This window comes from Mustela putorius, unplaced genomic scaffold (genome assembly GCF_011764305.1).
Source record: "Mustela putorius furo isolate JIRA1106 unplaced genomic scaffold, ASM1176430v1.1 tig00537227_pilon_pilon_pilon, whole genome shotgun sequence".
NCBI lineage: Eukaryota > Metazoa > Chordata > Mammalia > Carnivora > Mustelidae > Mustela > Mustela putorius.
Genome location: NW_025422368.1, coordinates 1,970,361 through 1,991,325, shown reverse-complemented (window position 1 = coordinate 1,991,325; position 20,965 = coordinate 1,970,361). Strand labels below are relative to the sequence as shown.

At 51.1% G+C, this 20,965-nt stretch overlaps 1 long non-coding RNA gene across 1 annotated transcript; it reads right to left on the bottom strand.

Moving 5' to 3' along the window:
- Positions 1-288: 288 nt before the first annotated feature.
- LOC106003928 lies at positions 289-3,280 on the bottom strand. Its single transcript, XR_001176690.2, has 3 exons — positions 1,553-3,280; positions 1,009-1,217; positions 289-743 (listed from the first exon to the last, which is right to left on the bottom strand). It is a non-coding gene; the product is annotated as an uncharacterized LOC106003928 (long non-coding RNA).
- Between the last annotated feature and the right edge of the window lie 17,685 nt (positions 3,281-20,965).

Sequence of the window (20,965 nt, the reverse complement as noted above, 5' to 3'; positions counted from 1 at the left end):
TTATAACTATGTAGTTATAAATAGATATGCCTATATATAGTGATAATAATATAGAACTATCTCCATATCCATATATGGCTCTGAGTGAATGTTCTAACTACTCTATATCACAATCAATAAGTATATATCTCCTGATCCATAATTCCAACCATATACATTTATCTATATAGCTGCTCAGAGATATAAATCTGTCAGGATATCAAATGTCCATAAAACTGGATGGCTATAAGAGAGTCGTATATCTCCTCATATATAAATCTGCTTCTGTAACTATTGTATATGCACAAATACAATGGAAATAATTATATTTTCCTCCAGCATAAATCTGTAAATACAAGCACAGCACATTTAGGGATGGTTAGAGATAGAGCAATATTTTCTAGACATCAGTCTGTCAATAGAACCACCAGTGCCTCCAAACAGAGAGAGTTATAGTGGGGGTTATAAATAAAGTCTCCAGATGAGAACGGATCAGTAGAACTAGAAGTAAACACAGCTCTAAGCTGGCCTGCCTTCTCCTCCTCCTTCTTCTCCTTCTTCTTCAAGATATTCTTCAAGTGAGCACGCTTTACATATGACAGGGTGCAGAGGTGTCTGGGTACAGCTATTCCCTACCCCAACACACAAGGAGGGTTGGAGGTAGCTAGGCTTTGGGAAACCATCCAGGAGTGGCTGGGGGGCAGTCCAGGAGCCCCCATTGTGTTAGTCTCCCGGTGGTTGAGAGACCCGGCAAATGGAGAGGCCTAAGGGAGAAAAATGGAGAGTCTGGCTTGAGTCACTTTGTCCCTTCTTAGGCCCCCAATCCTTGCACCAGGGAAGCCCGACCAGGCATCTGAGTGTGGCAAGGGCAAGAGGGGCACGGAGGCCGGCCCGGGAGAAGGGGACTGCGGGTGGGCGGGCTGGGGAGGCCGAGATTTAGCCCCGGCCTCTCTGGCACCTCATCGCCCAGGGCAGCCGCCTCACACCGGCGGCCGCCTGGAACCCAGTATCTGGGCTATGTCCGCTCACCCTGCGCTCAAGTGCTGCGACCCGGGTGTGTTTCATTTTATTAGTATTTTGTCCAACTGGTTATCACAGTGTTCCCCCTCCTCGTGTGGTGTTCAAATGCAAGGCCGCCCCGGGTTCCCTTTTGAATCTTTGTGTGTGCTCCGGTCTTAAAGAAGTGACTCAGTGGAAAGTGTAGGTCTCCGTCCCTTTCAGACCAGATGGGTCACCGGCTGTTGAAAAAGAATCAAAACCTCTGAAAAGGTTCGTGACTTAAATCTTTTAAAAGTTCTCACGCTTGTTGGTTATGGTCATTCCCCCCCCCTCTTTTCTTTTCCTGTTAAAAAGTTGGCTAATTTGTGTTTTTATATTTATTCTTGGATTTCTTTCTTTCTTTCCTTTCTTTTTTCTTTTTCTTTCAGTACAATTGTTTTTAAAGGGGGGTATTTCGTTAGACCCGAAACTGTGGGGAGGCTTTCTCTTTGGCGAGTGTCCTATCCCTACGCATCTGCCTCTCCCTCACCCCAGCCACAATAAATACATTAATACGATTATCAGAAAATTGTACCTGGAGAAAATGAGGTGGACGTGGAAGAATCCGGGATCGTGGTCTTCGCTTCCTTTATGGCAATCCGCTCGCTCCAAGCCCGCGAAGGAAAATTCAGCGCGCCTCAAATCCTTCCTCCTCCTCCTCCTTCTTCTTTTTTTTTTTTTTTTTTTTTTTTTTGTTGTTGTTGTTTTTGTTTGTGTGGTTTGAAAAGCCCCTAGAAAGAGAACTTTCCCTGGGCCTACCGGAAACCCCGGCCCTGCTCTCCCCTCTCTCGGGCGGCCATAAGTGTTTTTCTGCTTCCGTCCATACCCGGCGGCACGTCCTCCCCGGGCACTTCTGTTGCCCGAGTGTTTAGGACCCTGGTTCTGGCCATCGGCTCATCTGCCCCCCCCCATCCTCCCCCTCACCGTGACCCTCTTTGCTTGCCCTCCTCTTTAAAACAAGGGCTCCAGAGGCTCCCCAAAGCCACAATTCACCCCCATAATGTGGGATCCCTCCTCCGATCGCACAAAGCAAAAGCCGGAGAAAACGAAGCAGGAAAGAGCGGCCTCCGGGGGCTCTCCCTCTCCTCCTCGGCCGGAGGACCTTGTCTGGAGAGGGGGTTCCTAAATCCAGCCCTCCAAGGGTTTAGGAAGAAGCTAACTTCCTTCCTTCCTCCCTTGTCTTCCCCTCGGATGCTGTGATCCCGACTCCTTCCCCGGCCCCTCCTCAAAATATCTCCTCTTGCATTTTATTGTTATCCTGCTAGGGAGGGACTGTTAACTACCGTTTTATTGTTATTTATTATTTATTGTTATTATGATTGTTGTTAGAGATTTGTTCGCAGGGTTCAGGGGACAGCCACCAGGCCCAGAGGGAGGCCTGCTTGTCACACAGGCACACAGGCGCGCGCGTGCACACACGCACACACACACGCACACCTAGCACAGTGTGCACACCCGCAGATACTTGCCCACGGGTGCCTGCTAGATGCGGCCCCCGCACAGCAGTTCATAGGAAGCTTTTCCCCCAACCCAGCTCGCAAACGGCACACTGCCCACGCACACCAGCGTCCAGGCGCAACCCCCACCCCCAGCCCCAGCCCAATGCCCCAAACCACACACCCCGAGCTTGTAAGGAAAGCAAAAGACTTAGGAACCCACTTGCAAAGATCCCTTCTCTCCCACAATCTGGAGGGGTGACTCAGGCCTCTGTCTCTTTCCCCCAGTCTCTCTCTCCTTTCTCTTTTTTTTCCTCCTTGTTTACAGCTTCAGAGAGCTCAAGGCCCATAAATCTTGAGGGGCCTACAGAGCGCAGAACACATTTGTATGCATCGTTAGGGCTCGCTAATACCTAAGCCCATTAACGAGCGTGTATGCGCGTGGTTTCCGGTGTGTATTAACTTATAGTTAAATTCTGGAGGAAAGGGCATTGTGAATTAACATATACCAAATCCATCACCGGCTTTTGTCATATCATATTAGTCAGCCATGGGTTTGGGGGAGCGGGTTGCCTGAGTCAGGGTGTACCCACCCTCCAAACTTTCTGGAGCAAGTCTGAGGATGGGTTTGGGGGAAGAGGAGACACCTCTACCTCCGCCGGGGTCCTTCAGATCCCCCCCAACCCCCGCCAGAGGCCGCACACCTGCGGGATGGTGCCGGGAGACGGGTCCCGGAGGCCGGCGGCGGAGGGAGGCGGGCGAGGGGGAAGGCCTCGCTGGCGGCAGGACGGGACTGTGCTGGGGTCGCTTGGGCCGTCTGGTTTCCGCTTTCGAATAAAAAGGAGAGAAAAGGCAAGCGGAGTCGCTAAACTTTAATTAAGCCAAAGAGGAGACGACGGGGGGAGGAAAAAAAATACAAACGATCCGAGGAGGAGGATCCCGAAGGCCAAGGAAAGGAAGCGAGGCCGATGGGCGCGGAAAGCCTGGAGACTTCTGCAGAGGGCTAAAAAGCTGGGCCTTTTTTCCACCCTCCCTATCCCGCCGGTCGAGGAGGTTCATTCTAGCCCTCTGATAAATACACAAATACATAACATTTAAGACAAAAGATTTTTGTTTTTAAGAGAAAGGGGGAGAAAAGGAAAAGAAAGAAAAGGTTAAAAGGAAAAGAAAAGAAAATCCTAATTATATGGCATGTTCCTGCCAGGTGTTCCGGGTTCCAGCGACTCAGATCCTACTGGAACCCTAAGGATCTGTATAATTGGGCCCGTACAGACAGAGATGAAAGATGCCAGTTCTAAAGAGAAAAGGGAGAGTGGAAGGTCCATCTCTTGGGGTCCTGTAGAAAATGCCGGAGACAAGCTAAATTATTGTGTCCATGTGCATCCCGTTGCCTATTTAAATACAGCAAGCCGGGCGGGGAGGGGGTGCGGGGCTGGAGCTGCAGAGCCGAGTGCGGGCGGCGGGAGAGAGCACGCCCCCCCCCCCAACCCCGCCTGCGCGAGAGCAGCTCGGGGCCTCCGGGCGAGGGTAGCGCGGGCCAGGGCCGGGCGGGCCGGGGGCGGGGGCCAGGGGGCCGGGGGAGGGGAAGCGGGGGCGGGCCCTCCCCGGGCACTGTGAACTTTAGCTGGGCCGCCGCCTGTCAGCCCCAGAAAGCGTTAAAGGTGCAGCAGCCCGCGCCAGCCTCCGCAGCCGCCTTTGTACGCGTGATTTATGACTTCAATCTTGGTTCACCGAGAGTTCACACGGCTTTCGCTGCTGTTGAAGGTTAAAAGATGGTCTTCGCTTGACAAGTGGGACTATTGAAAATTCCTTCTTCTTCGGATTTTTTTTTTTTTTTTTTTTTAAGAAGCTAAGAGCGGAGACTCAGAAGAGAGAAAATTTGGGGGGGGAGGGGACAGAAGTTGCAGGTGGAGGCAAATGGTAGATCAGGAAAGTTTGTCCCCCCTACATTTAGGATTTTTTCGTAGCTAGGATTTGGGAGTATGTTGGGGAGCCAAGTAGAGAATAGGAGAGGCTAGGGAAGGGATTTCATGAGCTCTGGAGGTCAAAGGAGTGGCATTCTGAAAAACGCAAGCCGTGCTTCCACAGTTAGTTATCTGGATAATTTGGATCACAGCTAACTGGTCCTCCTCTTGAGAGCAAAAGTGGGGCCAGGGAAGGAGCTTGGAGGAAAGGGTGGATATGTGTTCATGGGAGTAGATGCCCACCAGCAATGCTGCCCTGACCCCCTCCCTAGCCTGGTAGCAGGCTTTCAAGTGCGCCCCCGGGTACCTACAGGTTTGGAAGAGAGTGCGGTTAAGTCCCAACTGTCAACGCCCTTCATCCTGAGTTGTCGCCTGACATGCAGATTTGATGCAATTGCTAAGGCTGATGGGAAAGCCATAGAATTGGGACTGGAAGCTCTTTCTAATGCTAGATCCCCTGGGCCACTGGCCGCTTGCTCCTTCTTCCTTCTAGTATTTCGAAGAAAGTGGTTCCACAGCAGAGATGGTGGTCAAAGATCTCCCGGTGGCCAGAAGATAAGGCCCCTTTGTGGTCTACAACATTAAGTATTTGGAAGAAAAAGAATCTCTCCCTGAGCGAAAGAAAGGAGATCTCCTGGAGCTGTGAAGCTCTGAGTGGCTCTTTGAGGTTCCTTTAAGATATTTAAAAATCCCACTGAGGTGGAAATTTGGGCTTGTGGGCATTGGGGAGGAGAGCAACAAAGAGCTGGGTCTGGTGATGGGCATGCCTGCTCAGCCCTGTTTAGACCCCACCACCAAGACTGATGCCATGTACAGGTCTTCTCAGGAAGTTAGAGTCAGCCCCTCAAATCCAGATTCTTGAGCCAATGGCATCCCCACTAGAAGCGGTGCTCCCTGTTTCCCTTCCCCCCTAGAGTTGGAAGGCCTTCCACCACTATGAGGGCTCCTAGACAATCCCTGTAAGAATGGAGGAAGGAGAAGGAGAAGAACCAGAAAGATGGGACACCCATCTCTCCCTGACACCCAGTGCCAGCTCCTCCCACGGGGCCCCCTGCTGAGCAGGCAGAAGGGAACAAAGACCCCAGAAACCCAGAGTCCAGGTCCTGAGGTCTCTTTGGCAGGGATGACCCTCTGGCCTCAGGAAGAACAGAGGAGAAGTGTGGGCCTGTGTGTAGAACCCTGTGTGCGGGTTAGCTGTTCGAAGGAATCAGCCAAGTACACTAATGAATCTCTTCCATGTTCTGGTTGGGAAGCAGAAGAATGAACTTAAGGGCCTCTAGAAGTAATAGCTGCAATGAAGTCCCCTTCCCACCCCTTCTAGCTGAATTCCTCCCTGGGAAATAATTTCAGCGGGCTTGTGCTTATCTGCAAGTCTGGGGTAATTATGAATTATTAATTCATAATTAAGACTGTTGATTGTGACCATTGCTCTCTAGTGGGCTCATTTATTTCCTTCTCCTCTGTGAAGCACGGGGTAGCCTCTGTTAGCCCCTGCCCTCAGAAAAAGCAAACTGAGGCCTGGAAAGCAGCCCTTGAACTCGGCCCCTATGTGGAAGGGTGGCCTCACTACTGGTCAGGTCATGCTGTACCCCCACAGAGTATCTTCACTCAATAAACCTCCTCCCACTAATGCCAGAGTTCAAAGTGCTTTGCAGGCTTGGCTCCTAGAAAGGTAGAGTGAGGACTGCTGATGAGACTCCAGCCAGGGAAGCAGCTTGGCCAAGTCTGGGAGGAGACAGCAGTTCAGGCCTCTTGGCAGGACTCCCAGGGGCAAGAACCCAAGTGATGTGGCATCAGGGGTGGGCCCTCTGCCTTCCCCTGCCGTAGGAGATGCTGGTCTCCCTCAGCCCTCTGGAGACCCCCCACCCCAGTACATGACCTCCCTTTCCCCCCACCCCACTCCCCTTCGAGATATACCACACTCTGGGATATGTGGGGGCGGGGAAATGGGATCTGCCAGTTGTTTCACATCTGTAAGGGCGTAGAGAGGGAGAAAATTGTATCCTGTGAGATAATTTCCATCTGAATCCCTGCCTGCAGCTCACCTCCCTCTGCACTGAGACATTCTCTTCATCCCCTCTTCCCTCCTTCCCTGCCCTCTGAAAATGCTGATGGGGACCTGACCAGGGTCAGCTCCCACAGCTGCATCTAGAGAGACAGAAGTAGAAAACCGAGGGACAGGGTTCAAACCTCTTACTTCCCCTACTATTCCTCAAACCCAGATCAACACCCCAGTCCAGGGCCCTCTCCCCACTTCCCGCAACTCTGCCTCATGGAAATAAAGCCCTTCCCCCCTCCCTGAGGCCAGGACCACTCTAAGAATTTTTTTTTTTTCCACTCTAAGAATTTTGCTCTAGGAACACCGCCACCTTTCATAGGACATTTGGGGACCCAACTCCCATGCTTCTCTCAGTGCCTGTCTGGTCCAGAGGGAACCATTGGCCCCGCCAGCACATGGCCACTTCCTGTCCCAGTGGCGCAGTCCATGGAGACTTCTCAGCTGCCATCCCAAACCTCTGCACCCTCCTCCAGTCACTCCAGCACCCTTGTGCTCCCACAAGCCAGAAGGCAGGTAGGAAGCCCATCTAGAGAGTCCCCTGGAGTTGGCGAGCATATTTTAATTTACTGTTTGATGGCAAATAAAGAGACCTTGGGAAAAAGGGAAGGAGCAACTGTGCCTGGTGACCTCCCCACCCGCCCCTCCTCTGGACATTGGCTTTCTCCATGAAACAGTAAGCTGTTGTTCTTGGACAACCATTCCCCACCATCTCTGTTCGAAGGGTTTGAGTTTCACCCTCCGTTCACCCCCATTAATCACCCCAGCAGCTAAACATCACCCAGCCCCCTCTGGCCCTTTCTCTTCTTCTTGCCCTTAGTATTCATGGCGGGCTTTCCTCACTGTGGAGTGCCTCACAAAGACCCCTCCTCCGACGCAAGGTCCCTCCCCCTCTCCAGCTACCCAGTCCTTGGTGGGCACTGCTCACCTTCCCCAACCTTCTGACTGCCAGCTCCCACTCTTGAACCCCATTCCCCAGCTTTTGCCCCTGCCACTGCCCATTGCCTCCCCACACCTTCCTCCCGGTAGCTCATGGCATCCCCACATCCCTCCCCCGTCTCTCCCACCCACCATTCTCTTTCCTCCCTGTTCCATCCACATGTGTCCTTCTCCTTATTTCTCTTGTCCTTCCCCTGCCCAAGAACTTCCTTAGGCCCTTCCCATCTGAGCACTTCCCTTCCAGCCTGGAGAAGCTGAGAGGCCGAATAGCCCAGTGGTTAAAACCACAGGCTTGGGATTCAAATCCCAGGATCTGTCACCTGCTAGTCCGTACAACCTTAAGCAGATTACTTAACCTCTCTGAGCCATCCATAAAATGGACATACCGAATGACCTTATAGAGTTGTTGTGTAGATCAGATTAAATTTTATTTGCATAGATCCGAGCATTCAGCAGGGGCTTGATAAATGGTAGCTATTAATATTAGAGGCTTCTTGTAAAGGAGAATAAAGGATGCTCTTCAGTTTCCAATAAAAGTGAAGGAATTGGCCCCTCCACCACCTGAAAGGGAGGGATAAAAGTTACATAGCCTTGCAGATAAGCAGGGCCCCTTCCCCAGGCAGCCATCTTCTGTTAGCCCTTGAGGGGGGTGTCTCATCTTTTGCTGCACATTGGAACCCTCTGAAGAGCTTGAAAAAAAAAAACACTGATGCCTGGATTCTACCTCCAGAAGTCCTAATTTGGTTGGTCTGGAGTGGTGCTCAGGCATCTGACTTGTAAAAACTCAGGGGAGCCTGAAGTTGAAATACGGGCCGGAGGAGGTGATATGGAGGTGAGAGGCCACTACTTCGCCCTTGCTTTGTGCATCAGCAGAGAGCAGGAAGGGAAGGATGCAAGGCCTGGAACTGCTTTGTGTTGTGGGCACTTCCTCAGCCCTTGCCTACCTGGCTTCACTGGGGGAGAGTGTCATTTAGGATGGGCTTCTCTGGACCCCTCAGAATTTTAGAGACTCATCTTTTCCACTTCTTACCATTGCTAGGATTTGGAAAGGGGCCACCCCAAGAGGAAATAGGGAATTGGACAGGACCTCTCAGGGGCCCCTTTCTCTTCAGAACAGCGTATGGTCCCAGACCACCAGTGACAGCGGCCAAGGCAGCTGGTAGGGAAATTTGTAGTTACATAGTAAATGGAATTTCTACCTGGTTGCTACAATAATAGGCCAAGCAATTAGGATACAAGTTTCCTGGATCTTTTCCTATATTTCCAAAAAGATAAATCACCCCCAGAAACAGAATCTGCATATTGTAATTAACTGATAAATATTTCATGCCTGGTTCAAACTTTCTCCTCTTCTATTTAATGGCCACAAACTTGAGCACAGAAGAAACAGGGGAGTGAGGAGAGGGAGGGAAGGGAGGCCCACATAGGCTTTGGGGAGGGAGAGACTGTCTCAGCTGCTGCTTTATTTACTTTCCTCCTGTTCCTTTAAGGAAACATTGCTCACCTGGAGAAAATTGGGTCCCAGGTGGTTGAGGGTGTGATGTGGGCCTGTTGGCCTCAGTCCTGACCTCCCCCAGGAGAGGCCAGGCTCTGGTGACCCCAGGGCCACTGGGAGCAACAGACTTTGGACTCCAAGGGCCCACTGTTTGAATATAAGTGCTGTTCTGCCATTTATTAACTGGTTGGCTTAAGACAAATTTATTTAATTTTCTGAAACTCAGTTTCCTCATCTGTGAAATAGGCATGGCCATCTTTTCCTTGTAGGGTTGCCTGTGCCAGCACATTCTCCCGTGCACGCTAACTATTATTATCAGTGGGAACAATTTGTAATAAATAGTCTCCCCATTGCCTTGTACCCCTTCCCTTGCCCTGTTCCACCCGTGTTTAGGGCACCTAAGCAATGGGACGCTACTGTGAATATGACAAATGCCTATCTCATTCAGAAGAGCCCTCTGAAAGGAGTATATTATTATCACCATTTATTGTTGTGTTATGCACATGTGGGGCTGGGACCTGTGAAACCTCTCAGTATCTTCCCAGGGGCTAAGTGCTGAAGAGCACACGCCGTGTAGTCTTCTGGTTGGGCTCTGCCATTTCCCATCTAGCTGTAGATGCAGCATAAGCTACTTCAATTAACTGAAGTCTCAGTTTCTACATCTGTAAATTGGAAATATTCAGGGTACTTACCTGGAAGGTCACAGTGAGAAATGCACGTACAGGGCCTGGCTCAGTACTGGCACACGGTAGGCGCCCAGTAAACATTAGTCAGCATCCCCGTCATCCTGCCATCGTCATCACCATCACCATTACACCACCAGTGACTCCCAGGGCCATGGTGGTGGCTCCCAGCCTTTGGTGGTGTTGGGAGGCTAAGTGTGTGTGAGGGTTCTCCACAGGCCACAGAGCAACTCTCTCATTAACTCCCCCTTCCCCCACCCCCACACTTCGGTACCCAGGACTTGGGAAAAAGGACACTAAACAGATTATGACTCCATTTGGGGAATTAAATCAAAACTCAGGACTAACTCAATTTGGCCTCTGACGAGAGAGAAAGGTTAAAAGGGAGTGAGGAGGCGTCTGGGTGTGCTCTCAGAATGGTAATTGCTTCTGGATCCTTGCCCCTGGCCCCTTTGCAAGGCCAGCGCCCAAAGGGGTTCCCTTGGGGCAGAAGAGGACTAGAGGAGCCTTAGAACTATGTGTCCCCTGGAAGGAGACACATAGTGTGAGGGGGTTGGGAAATTGTTCAAGAACATTTCCCCAAGAAGGATCCTCTCCTCACAACCCTGAATCAGGCTAGCCCGGGATTGAAGGGGGTTGGGAAATTGTTCAAGAACATTTCCCCAAGAAGGATCCTCTCCTCACAACCCTGAGTCAGGCTAGCCCGGGATTGAAGGGGATCCCAAGACCAGATGGGGAATGAGGCTTAGGCGGCTGGGCGGGCCTCAGTAGGACGGAGGAGGAGTCCTGCTGGAGGAAGTCACCTCCCTGGTGACTCTCTTTAAAGAGGACTAAGCAAGGCTAACATTGCCATCTCTCACATTCAGATATATTTCTTAGACACCCCAAAACATTATGACACGCATCCATGCGGAAACATATATTATGTATCTGGATAGCCACCCAGCTGTCATTCAGCTTGGTACCTTGGCCCGGATTATTCCGAGCACTGTGAACTATAAATAAAATCAATCTCAAGGTGAGCGCGAGGATAATTAACCCTCAGTTATTTCCGCCTTCCCTGCTAACACTCTCCATCCGCGGATAGAACATTATTTACCATTATGCAGAAGGGGAAACTGAGGTTCAAGGATATGAGCGAGTAGCTTGTTCGGAATCACAGTTGCAGTGTAGGATCCAAGGATGATTCTAGAACAGAAGCCGAGGTCTCCGAGGGAGATAGGGCAGGGAAAGCCCCCACCTCAGTCTTGACCCCGAGGCCTCAGGCTTCCCCAGAGCCGGCTGTGCTGGGGGCAGCGCTACGGAGGGAGGGACTCCCGGGCTCGCCAAACAGGGGGCCTCAGGCGAGAGCGTCGCCAGCGCGTCCTCATTCCGCGATTACTGTCAGGGGACCATCCATCAGCGCCGCCCAGAACGCTCGGCCCAGACTGCCCGCCGCCCGCCGGGGTCTCTCCAGATCGCATTAGCGAGGGGCGAGGGCGCGCTGCGGCACCACCGTGGGGCGGGGGACCTGGGCAGGCCTGGGGCTGCTCTGGAACGCTCCCCTCCTCCCAGATCCCGCCCTGGCATCCAAGGACGTGGAGGCGCGCGCTAGGTCCGGTGAGTGGCGGGGTGGGAAACCCAAACCCACAGGCTCCAGCGAGGGGGCCCGGGTGAGACTGGGGGTGGGGGGCATGCGGGGAGGAACGGCCAGAAGCAGAAAGAGAAACACCTGCGAAGGGGGAAACAGGAGCAAACTGGCTGGCACAGGGTGGGGTTAGGGGGTGCTGAACAGGGAGTACAGAGAACGGGGCTGCTGGGGAGAGAGGGGCTTAGGGGAGGACTGGGGAGAAAAGCGGTGCAGGAGGAGAGAATTTGGAAGGAACAAAGGAGAACAACCAAACGGGTTGGAGGGAAGCTTAGAGATAAGCTATTACAGCCCCTTCACTTAACACTGGGAGAAACTGAGGCCCAGGCAGGGGAAGCCCTTATCTAAGACCCACTCCAGCTGCTGCAGGCTGGCTGGGCTGAATGGCTCACTCATTCAGTCAAGGCTTGGGCATTGAATATCTGCTCTGTGCTAGGATTGGGGCTGCCTACATAGATGGGAGACCTGTTCCTGCCCTCTAGAAGCTGCAATCTTTCCTGGGCTGAGAGCAGGGTCTGAGCACCCAGTGGAGTTCAGGAGGGGTTCTGGGAGCCCCACTTCTTCTGGCCACTCAGCCCCCCTTGCTCTTTGCTGTTCTGCTTCCTTCCTGCCATGTGGCCGCTCCATAGAAGAACCCCATCCTTTACTTTCCACAGTACTCCCCCGGAGCTGAGACAGGTGCTTGGAAGTTTGGCCACCTTGTTCTGCCTCCCATGGGCCACAGGCTAGACCTGAAAGCCAGGCCTTTATCGCCAGCTCATTAGTCTTCCGGGGATGGGCAACCCCATGCACCACCGCACCACCACAGTGAGATCGAAGCAAGCTGGTAGGCGGGAGGGAGGTCTGTACACGAAGTGCTTCCATGTTCCACAGCCTGGAGTCATCCTTTTGTTGCCACTCTAAAGCAGCTGTCCTTCCTGAGGACACCAGGAGAATACAGCTGACACCATCTTCTAGGGAAGGACTTGTCCTCTTCTGTCAGATTCTCTGGTGCCCTATGAGAGGCTTTGTGCCACTCATGCGAGCAGTTTCAGAGAACTTTGTCATCACCCAGAGGGTTTGTGGTCTAGACACAGATGAATTGACACCTCCCTGGCTTCCCCCAGTCCCTGCCAGCATCATGGAGTCCCCACATCCTTTGCCACCCTGGACCATCTCCTTTCTCCTTCCTCCTACCTCTGGGAGAACTGAGTGGTTCCCTCTAATTTCGCACAAGCTCTCTCCTTAAGCCTGTTCCCTGACACAGAAAGTGCCTCCTTATATCCAAACTTGTTCCTTCCTTCCCCAAGGAAGGACCTATTCATCATCCCTTTGTCCATCATCATCCCTTTGACTTGACTTGGGATTTTGTCATGACCAAAGCAGAAACGATGCATCTTTTCCACAAAAATCCCTCTCTCCCAGTGATTCTCGCCCAGTTCTCAGTAGCCAGGCAGGGAGTAGGGACAACCTTCCTCCAAGGGCTCTGGAAACTTCTCTTTCCTCTATCTGAAACAAACTCCTATATACTCTGAGGTTGTGATGGTTGTTTTGACAAAGGGAGCAGGGGTGCCTGGAAGACACAGTTGGGTAAGTGTCCAGCTCTTGGTTTCGGCTCAGGGTGTGCTGTCGGGGTCACGAGAGTCCCACCTTGGGCTCCACGCTCAGCATGGAGTCTGCTTTTGATTCTTTCTCCCTCTCTCTCTGTCCCTCCCACCCACTCTCTCTCAAATAAATAAATATATTAAAAAAAAAAAAAAGGGACCAGCTTTCATACACAGCCCAGGTTGCATTTATAAGAAAGAAAATGGGAGTTTCCAATCCCAGAATCTTAGCCTCTGTGCCAGTCCCCAGAGTGGTGTGGGGCTGGAGAAGGGAGAGACGTGAGCAGAGCAGGACATGAGCAGATTCTCAGGGATAGGGCCCCTAGAGGGCAAGACACTCCTGAACTTCCAGATCAAAGACCCACAGACAAATTTCAGCATTACTCCTTCATGCAGGCCAAGCCATGCCCTCAGGATCTAGTCTAGTGGAAAAGCCTGGCTCTCTCCGCAGCCACTGACACTTTATCCAGAGGAAGATGTCAGGAGCAGGGCTGGGAGCTGAGAGGTTGGGAGTAGACAAGAAATTCTTCCAAGGGCATGTAGATGAGGGGGTGGAGTGCCCAGCCCAGCAAAGCATCCAAGGAAGGAGGCCTTGGCAATAACTCTCTGTGTCTCCGTACTAATTCCACGTACATTTTCTCATGTGATCCTTTGTGCGGGGTTCGGCGTTGGCACAGAATACATGCTTGTTGTACAAATGGATGAATGAAGAGCCGTGGGAGGAAGGTCGTGATCCTCGATTATAGATGAAGAAACAGAGGCACTGAAAGGTTCAATGACTTGCTCAAGGTCACATGTCTTGTCAGGGACAGGACCAAATTGCAGGGGAGAGCCTCTTTGGTGGTCGATGGAGGTGGCAAGGCAGGAAGGGAGGGAATAAACTATTAGATATACATGGGGGCAGGTGGGGTGGACAGAGGAGAACTCCATAAAGACGAGACGCTCTGAGAAAGATGACATTTAAGACCGTGCACATTTTACGATGCCTCTTTGAAGGGTGATTTGTAGCATATACACAGGTCTGCAAATAACATGGACAGGTCAAGGGGGAGAACAGATTGCTGAAAGACCAGGAGAGACAGCCAACTCCGAGAGTCTGGACACCTCACCCCAGATATTTACTAGCCCCTAAATGCTGTGTGACATCAGACCAGCCACACCCTTCTCTGAACCTCTAGAGAATGAAGATACAGATAAGGAGGCTGCACATGGGCCAGAAGGGCTGAGTCATTGTCCTCAGGGTAGCAAATGCAGGCTTTGGGGTCCCACTTCCCTGGACCTATTCTTTGTTGTTGTTATTGTTGTTGGTTTTGTCTGATTTCATTTATTTTATGTTTTTTGAATAGGAAATACATGTACATGGTTGAAAACTCAAAAGGCACCAAAAGTTGTACGGTGACAAGTAAGTCTCCCTCCTGTCCTCAGGACTCCCAGGCCACCTGGGTCCTCTCTTCATTAGAGTTGCACTAACCGGGGCACCTGGGTGGCTCAGTGGGTTAAAGCCTCTACCTTCGGCTCAGGTCATGATCCCAGGATCCTAGGATCGAGGCCCGCAATGGGCTCTCCGGTCAGCAGGGAGCCTGCTTCCCCCTCTCTCTCTGCCTGCCTCTCTGCCTACTTGTGATCTCCCTCTCTCTGTCAAATAAATAAATAAAATCTTTAAAAAAAAAAAAAAAAAGGACCGCACTAGCCACAGTCTCATATCTGACTCAAATGTATTTTCTCCTTCTCCCAGCTTGTCCCCTGAAGGCACCTTGTCCCCTGAAGGCACCACGAAGCTGAGTTGAGCACTGAGGTTTTGGGGAGAAGTGGTAAAGGCACACACCTGGACCGGTGGGGCTCTGGAGTGCCAAATATTGTCAGTGTCTACCACTGCCACCACCCTTCACCCCGCTGGAGGATCTCCAGCTCCCAAGGCTCCACACCTTCCCTCTACTACCTGTTGCACCATTGGGAAGTCTTTCTTGATGCCTATCTCCAATCCCTTCTACTTTGGGTGCAGCCCAGGATTTTTTGTTCTGCCCTCTGAGGTAGTGGACTTGGTTCCCTCCCTTCCCCACCTCCCTCCCCACCTTGAAGGCTCTGAATTCCTGGTGCAGCCCTCATTTCCAACCCCCTCATGCTTGTCTGACTCATTCCCTTGGTGTTATTAGCCTCAAGTACACTTTGGCCATGGAGATGAAAGCCAAGTCTTCTACCAGCTTCAGAGGGGTAAATCCAGGCCTGTCCCTAGGGCAACAGAATCTCCCAACTTTTGCTGATGCTCTAACCCAATCTTGCACTTGGGCCCGTCACTTTGACTCCCAGGTCCTCACCCGTGACCTATATGACCTATAGTGAAATCAGGCACAAGTTAACTCCATGCCTGGGATGGCCTCCCCCTGTCCTCCTCTCCAGACTCCAAAGGTTAACCTCATTCCTTGCATTTACTCATTAAGCAATTATTATTGAGCACTATTCCAAGTTCTTGGGATGCATCAGTGAACAAAACAGAGAAAGACCCCTGTCTATGAGAAGTTTGCATTTTAGCAGAGAGAGACAGATAATAAACAATATATTTATTGAATAAGTAAACTATACTGCATATTAGAAGGTGATAAGGCTTATAGAAAAAAACAGATCAGGGAAAGAGGGCTCGGAATGGTGGAGAAGTCTGCAATTTTATTTATTTCCTTATTTATTTATTAAAAGTTTATTTATTTTAGGGAGAAATTGTGTGTGTGCGAGCTAAGGGAAGGGGCAGAGGGAGAAGGAGAAGGCAAGCAGACCCCCCGCTGAGCGTGGAGCCCAACTTGTTGCGGTGGGTGGGTGAGGTCAATTTCCAGACCCAGAGATTATGACCTGAGCTGAAACCAAGAGCCAGTCACTTAACCGATTGAGCCGCCCAGGCGCCCTGAGATGCCTGCAATTTTAAGTATGTCAGTCCACAAGGTCCCATTGAGAGTATAGAATTTGAAGGAAGACTTAGAGGTGAAGGGGTAAACAAGCCCCACGGATATTTTGGGGAAGATTATTCCAAGTGCAAGGAATGGCTGGTGCAAAAGCCTTGGGACAGGTGCATGTCTGGCAAGTGTGTGGAGCCTGGAGGCCGGTATGACTGGAGTGGAGTGAGCAAAGAGAGTGGGAGAGGATGACACAGGCAATACGGGGCTGGATGGTGCAGGGCCTTATACAATATCCTAAGGACTCTGATCTCCATTCACTCTGAGTGAAGCAGGGAGGAAAGACATGCCAGGACTTAAGCTTCAAATGGTCCTTCTGCCTTTTGTATTGGGAATGGTTTGTACGGGGCAAGGGAAAACACAGGGACACTTGTGGAAAAGTTACTGCACAAGTGCCCCTGAGAGGCAAGTGGCTCAGACCAGGTAGCCGCAGACATGGGGACAAGGACCTGGATTCTGGATTCGGTGACCCTTCTCTAGAGCTTCCTTGGCTTCTGTCCCTTTGCTCTCTTCACATTCTCTCTTTTTTTCTAGGTTGTGTGTTTTCTTTTTTTTTAAGGACTGAGGGCTTCCTGAGGGTGGGGCTCCAGTCCTGTCCCAGGACCTGCCCCAGCACTCAGGGTAGGGCCCCCCCTCGAGAGGCAGACAGCCCAGGGCTGCCTAGGGGCAGGCTGAGTGCAGGGCAGCCTAGCAGCAGTCCCCGGTCGCCTCACTGGCTTCCAGAGCTAACGGGAGGAGGCTGCTGTCTTTAAAGAGGGTGTGATGGACAGTTATTGAAGGCACTCAGCTGGGGGGCTCTGCTCTAGTCTTCATCTGAGCTGCCCTCAAGGAAATCATAACCAGCTCTTAAAAACATGTTAAGACCAAAGCTGGTGTGTGTGTTTGAACAATGCTTCAGACAGCTACTTAACACTGGGGGCCTCCAGGCCTTTGATTCCTCTACCCCTCGCCTTGCCCTCTCCCCCCATCCGGCTGGTGTTTATCCGCCAAGACGCTGTTTAAATCACACTGGTTTCCTATAAACATTTCACTTGAAATGCCCTCCGCTGCTCCAGAAATTCATCTATCACCAGCTCGGGGGCGGGGGTACTTGAGGAGCCTCAGGGTGATGGCTCCCCATCTCTCTCCCCTGCCCCCCATCAGCCCTCCTCCCCTGACCCATATTCTCAGGTTTCACACCATAAGAACCACTTCCCCTCAGTGTAACAGGGCACTTAGTGCCAGGATTATTTACAACAGCTTCGACGGCAACAGGCTGCGAGAGCGGCCCAGCCCGTGGACGCGTCCTCTTGCAAAGCTCAATAAACGGAACTGGAACACTGCTTACCACCTGATGCCTGGCCTCTGGTGTGTGTCATCTTGGCTTTGGGGGAGGTTGTGGAGTTTGGGGAACAGGGGTCTGGCAATTGGGTCAAAGCTGTCCTCAGACTTGAAAGGGTTTAGAAGTCAGGGCCCTGTGTTCCCTGTCTCTCCTCTCTGGCCAGGAGCTTCCTCTCGGAAGGGAGCCACTCGTGGGGCTTGTTCTCAGGCAGGTTGCTCTCCCCTGCAAAGCATAGTGCCTGAAGTCAAGCTGAGGAAGGAGTCTGGCCTGGAGCGGAGATGTAGGCGGCTCTAGGGCTTCTGCTGAGGAAAGATTTTAATTGGCTCAACTTGGGTTAGCATGGAGACAGAGGGATGGATGCATTCACTTCCGGAGGACTGAAAGCTCCCTGACCATCTGATCGTCCTCGCCCCCAGCTGTAGCAACTCACTAGTTGTCCTAAGTGGAAGGCTCTGCCCGTCTGGGCCTGGAGGATGGTAACCCACATAACGGCTCCTCACCCCATCTCTTACTGGCCAGGGTCACATCCACGAGGGGCGCTATCCAACCTCTTAAGTCCTTCCCAAAAGCCCAATCCAACCTTCCCCAGACACTGGGGCCCCTCTACCTCCTTCCTGTGCCTGCTCGCTGCCTGCCACGTGCCTCCTGGGTGAGTTCAGGGAGACCCCTTGTGAGAGACTTCTAGAAGGGAGAGAGGGACCAGGGTGAAGCCTAAGGTGGGACAGGCAGGGGAGCAACCCTCATCTTTGGGGTCAAGCCATGCTCCCTTTACAAGCCAAATGAAGAAAAAAAGTTCTAAGGGGAACATATGACTCCATAAAATAAAGGGACATAATTGGGAGCGATATCTAATTTATCTATTGAATGCCTCCTACGTACTCTTTTATCACTTAGATGGACAGAATATAATTGGTGTGCTGAACGCCATCAATCTCAGGGCCTGGGCTTCCTGAGCTGGCTACACCTATTACTGTCAGATTATGACACTGTAATACCAAGATCAATGACATTTTAAATGTGCTCCAGTTATGGGCAATTGCTGACAATAAAAACAGTGACAAATTGATGAAACTTGGGCAGCGATGATCTGGTGTCAAAAATAAACCATAAATAATCTGCTTTCCAAACTGGGAGAGGTGCCTGGGATGCCGGCTGAGGGGGGAAAGGCCCAGGGGAAGACAGCTTATCCCCTCACAGCGTTTTGGTCACCAGGGAAGCCCTGGTTGCCTTGGGAAACTCCCTCCAGGCTGGGCTGCAAGGCCCAACAGGAAAATGAAGAGGTGGTCTTTGGTCATGGCCTGGTGTCCTTTCAGAGAAAGTCCTATCACTGAGACTTGGGGAAGGGCCTGCAGGTGATTCCCACAAGATTCGCACAAGTTCGCCAAGATGCTGGTCAGTGGCCTTTCGGGATGCTAGCTGAACTGAGGAACTTGGGCTTGGCCTGTCACAGAGTAGGACCTAGCCAACATTAAAGCTGGGACCATGAGAGTCTCTCTTCGAGGAGGGACTGGCTCTGTCCACCGAACTGCTGCCCCTGTCTCCACCTGCCCCGGTGTTCTTTCCAGGCCACTTGGCTGTCCCCTCCCCCATCCCTTTCCAGGAGATGCTTGGTGTCTCTCTTCCAGGAAGGACTTCCCACAGATGACGTGTTCTGGATTCTGGGCACTAGTGCAGGTGGGAATGGGTTAGGGGGAGTGTTCATCAGGGGATTGTGGAGGAGAGATAGGAAAAAGAACATGAAAAGTAAAAAGGAACTTAAGCTATGGATCCTTCTCTAGTTCTGACTTGCGTTAGAGGTTTCTCAGTGAAAGGGAGCTCCAGGTCTTCATCCAGCTGAACTATTTTGGGGTACGTTAAAGTAAACCCTTCTCCAGTTTCGGATTTTTAAGCTCTGGCCATCCTTCATAGTTTTGCTCTCATACATTTCCCTCATTTTCCTAATTCCAATTTCTGACTATGGGTATCACTTCTGAGACTACTATTACAAGGGTTACGACCAACGGGAAGCATTTTTGGAGCAACTCTTACATACCAGACTGTTCCAGATGGTTTGTACATATTACTTTTTAATCTCCACAGCAGCCCAGTGAGGTATTATTTTTCACATTCTAGAAGGGAGGAAACAGGGACGCCTGGGTGGCTTAGTCTGTTAAGCATCTGACTCTTGATCTTGGCTCAGGTCTTGATCTCAGGGTCCTGAGTTCAAGCCCTGCAGTGGGCTCCATGCTGGACAGGGAAACTATCAAAAAAAATTTAAAAATAAAAAATTGAAAGGAGGAAACAGAGGCTTAGAGATTTGGCAAACCACTTAAGGTGGCACAGCGGGTAAGGAGGAGGGCAGGAGAGCAGGAGACATGTGTAAGATGTTGGCTCTTAGGTTCATTTTTACTCCAGTCCCTCTCACAGACCTTCTCATCCTCTTTTATATACGAGAACTCAGAGGCCAAGGAGCTCCCTTGAGAACCTAGAGTTAGTGAGGGCCCCAGCCAGCCCTAAACTTAGCTTTTCTGACACTTCCTCTCGGCATTATACCCATGCTCTTTCTAGATGCACCACAACAGCCTCCTTAGCAGGGATGCTACTGCTCACTTAGCCAGGGGCTCCAGCCTTGACCCCTGAGGCAGTAGGGGGCCGCAGTTAGCTTGGAGTCAATCAGCCCGGTGTTGCTTGACCCCTATGGGACCTTGGGCAAGCAATCTCACCTCTCTGAGTTTCAACCGGGTGTAACAGTTGAAGGGACAATGTGGGGGCACCTGGGTGGCTCAGTGGGTTAAAGCCTCTGCTTTTGGCTCAGGTCATGATCCCAGGGTGCTGGGATCTGCTCAGCAGAGAGCCTGCTTCCCCTCCTCTCTCTCTGCCTCGCTCTCTGCCTACTTGTGATCTCTGTCTGTCAAATAGATAAATAAAATATTTTTAGTAAATAAATAAAAAGAAAGGACAATGTGTATATGGCATCTGGCAGGGATCCTGGGACACAGTAAGTGTTTGCTAACTGGTAGTCATTAGAGATGTTAACTCTGACAGTGGCAGAGAAGTTTGGTGAAATAAAAAATCCAATGAAGAAACGTAGAAGGTCACACACTGATGTGATGCTCATTTGGGGGGCAGGTGCCCCAGGGCCACAGGGCAGTGGCTGCCTGGTGGATGTGTCACGGGGTACATAAGAATCCTCTCTGAGTCCCACAAACGTTTCAATGGCAAATAGTTTAAAACATCATTTATATCAACACACGCAAAATGTGCTATTAATAAAATGCCAAGTTTGCATAATTTTAAAGCTAAAACTTAAGGCCTCAAGAGAATTTGTCCCTTGCCCAGGCCCCTTCAAGCTGAGCTCCCAGGCTGCTGGGGTCCATTCACTCCCTTCTCTCTGATATCAAAGGGACTTTGGCAGAAAAGTTGGAGAATCTTTATGTTAGGGGCAGAACCTGGACAAGAGCCAAGATTTCTAACTTTGTCACTCTTTAAAAGCAAAATATACAAACCACACTGCTGTCCCCACCTCCCCACTGCTTAACCTTCAAGTTTAGTATTCAGAACATGAAGCATTCGGTGTAAATTTACAACTTATTCCTGATTCCCTCCCGTTTTATAATTATAGCCGAACCACTAATCGTCAACCTTGTGAACTGCATACCATATAGGAGGCTGCAAAGCATAACACTTATTATTGGTTGGACCCAAAGCTTCCTATCACTTAGATCATTTAAGTTTTATGGCTGTGGAAGGAATTCAGCCATCTAGGTCCTGCTGACCCTTCCTTGCTTTACCTGCGAGGTGTCTTCTGCAGGTGCCTTCACCTTCTGCAGGTGCCTCTGTTGGCCCAGACTGGAGCTGCCCAGGGCTCAAGGCTGCCATGCTCTCGAAGGGCCCTGGAGTGGCCTGTCGCTCACTGCACATCC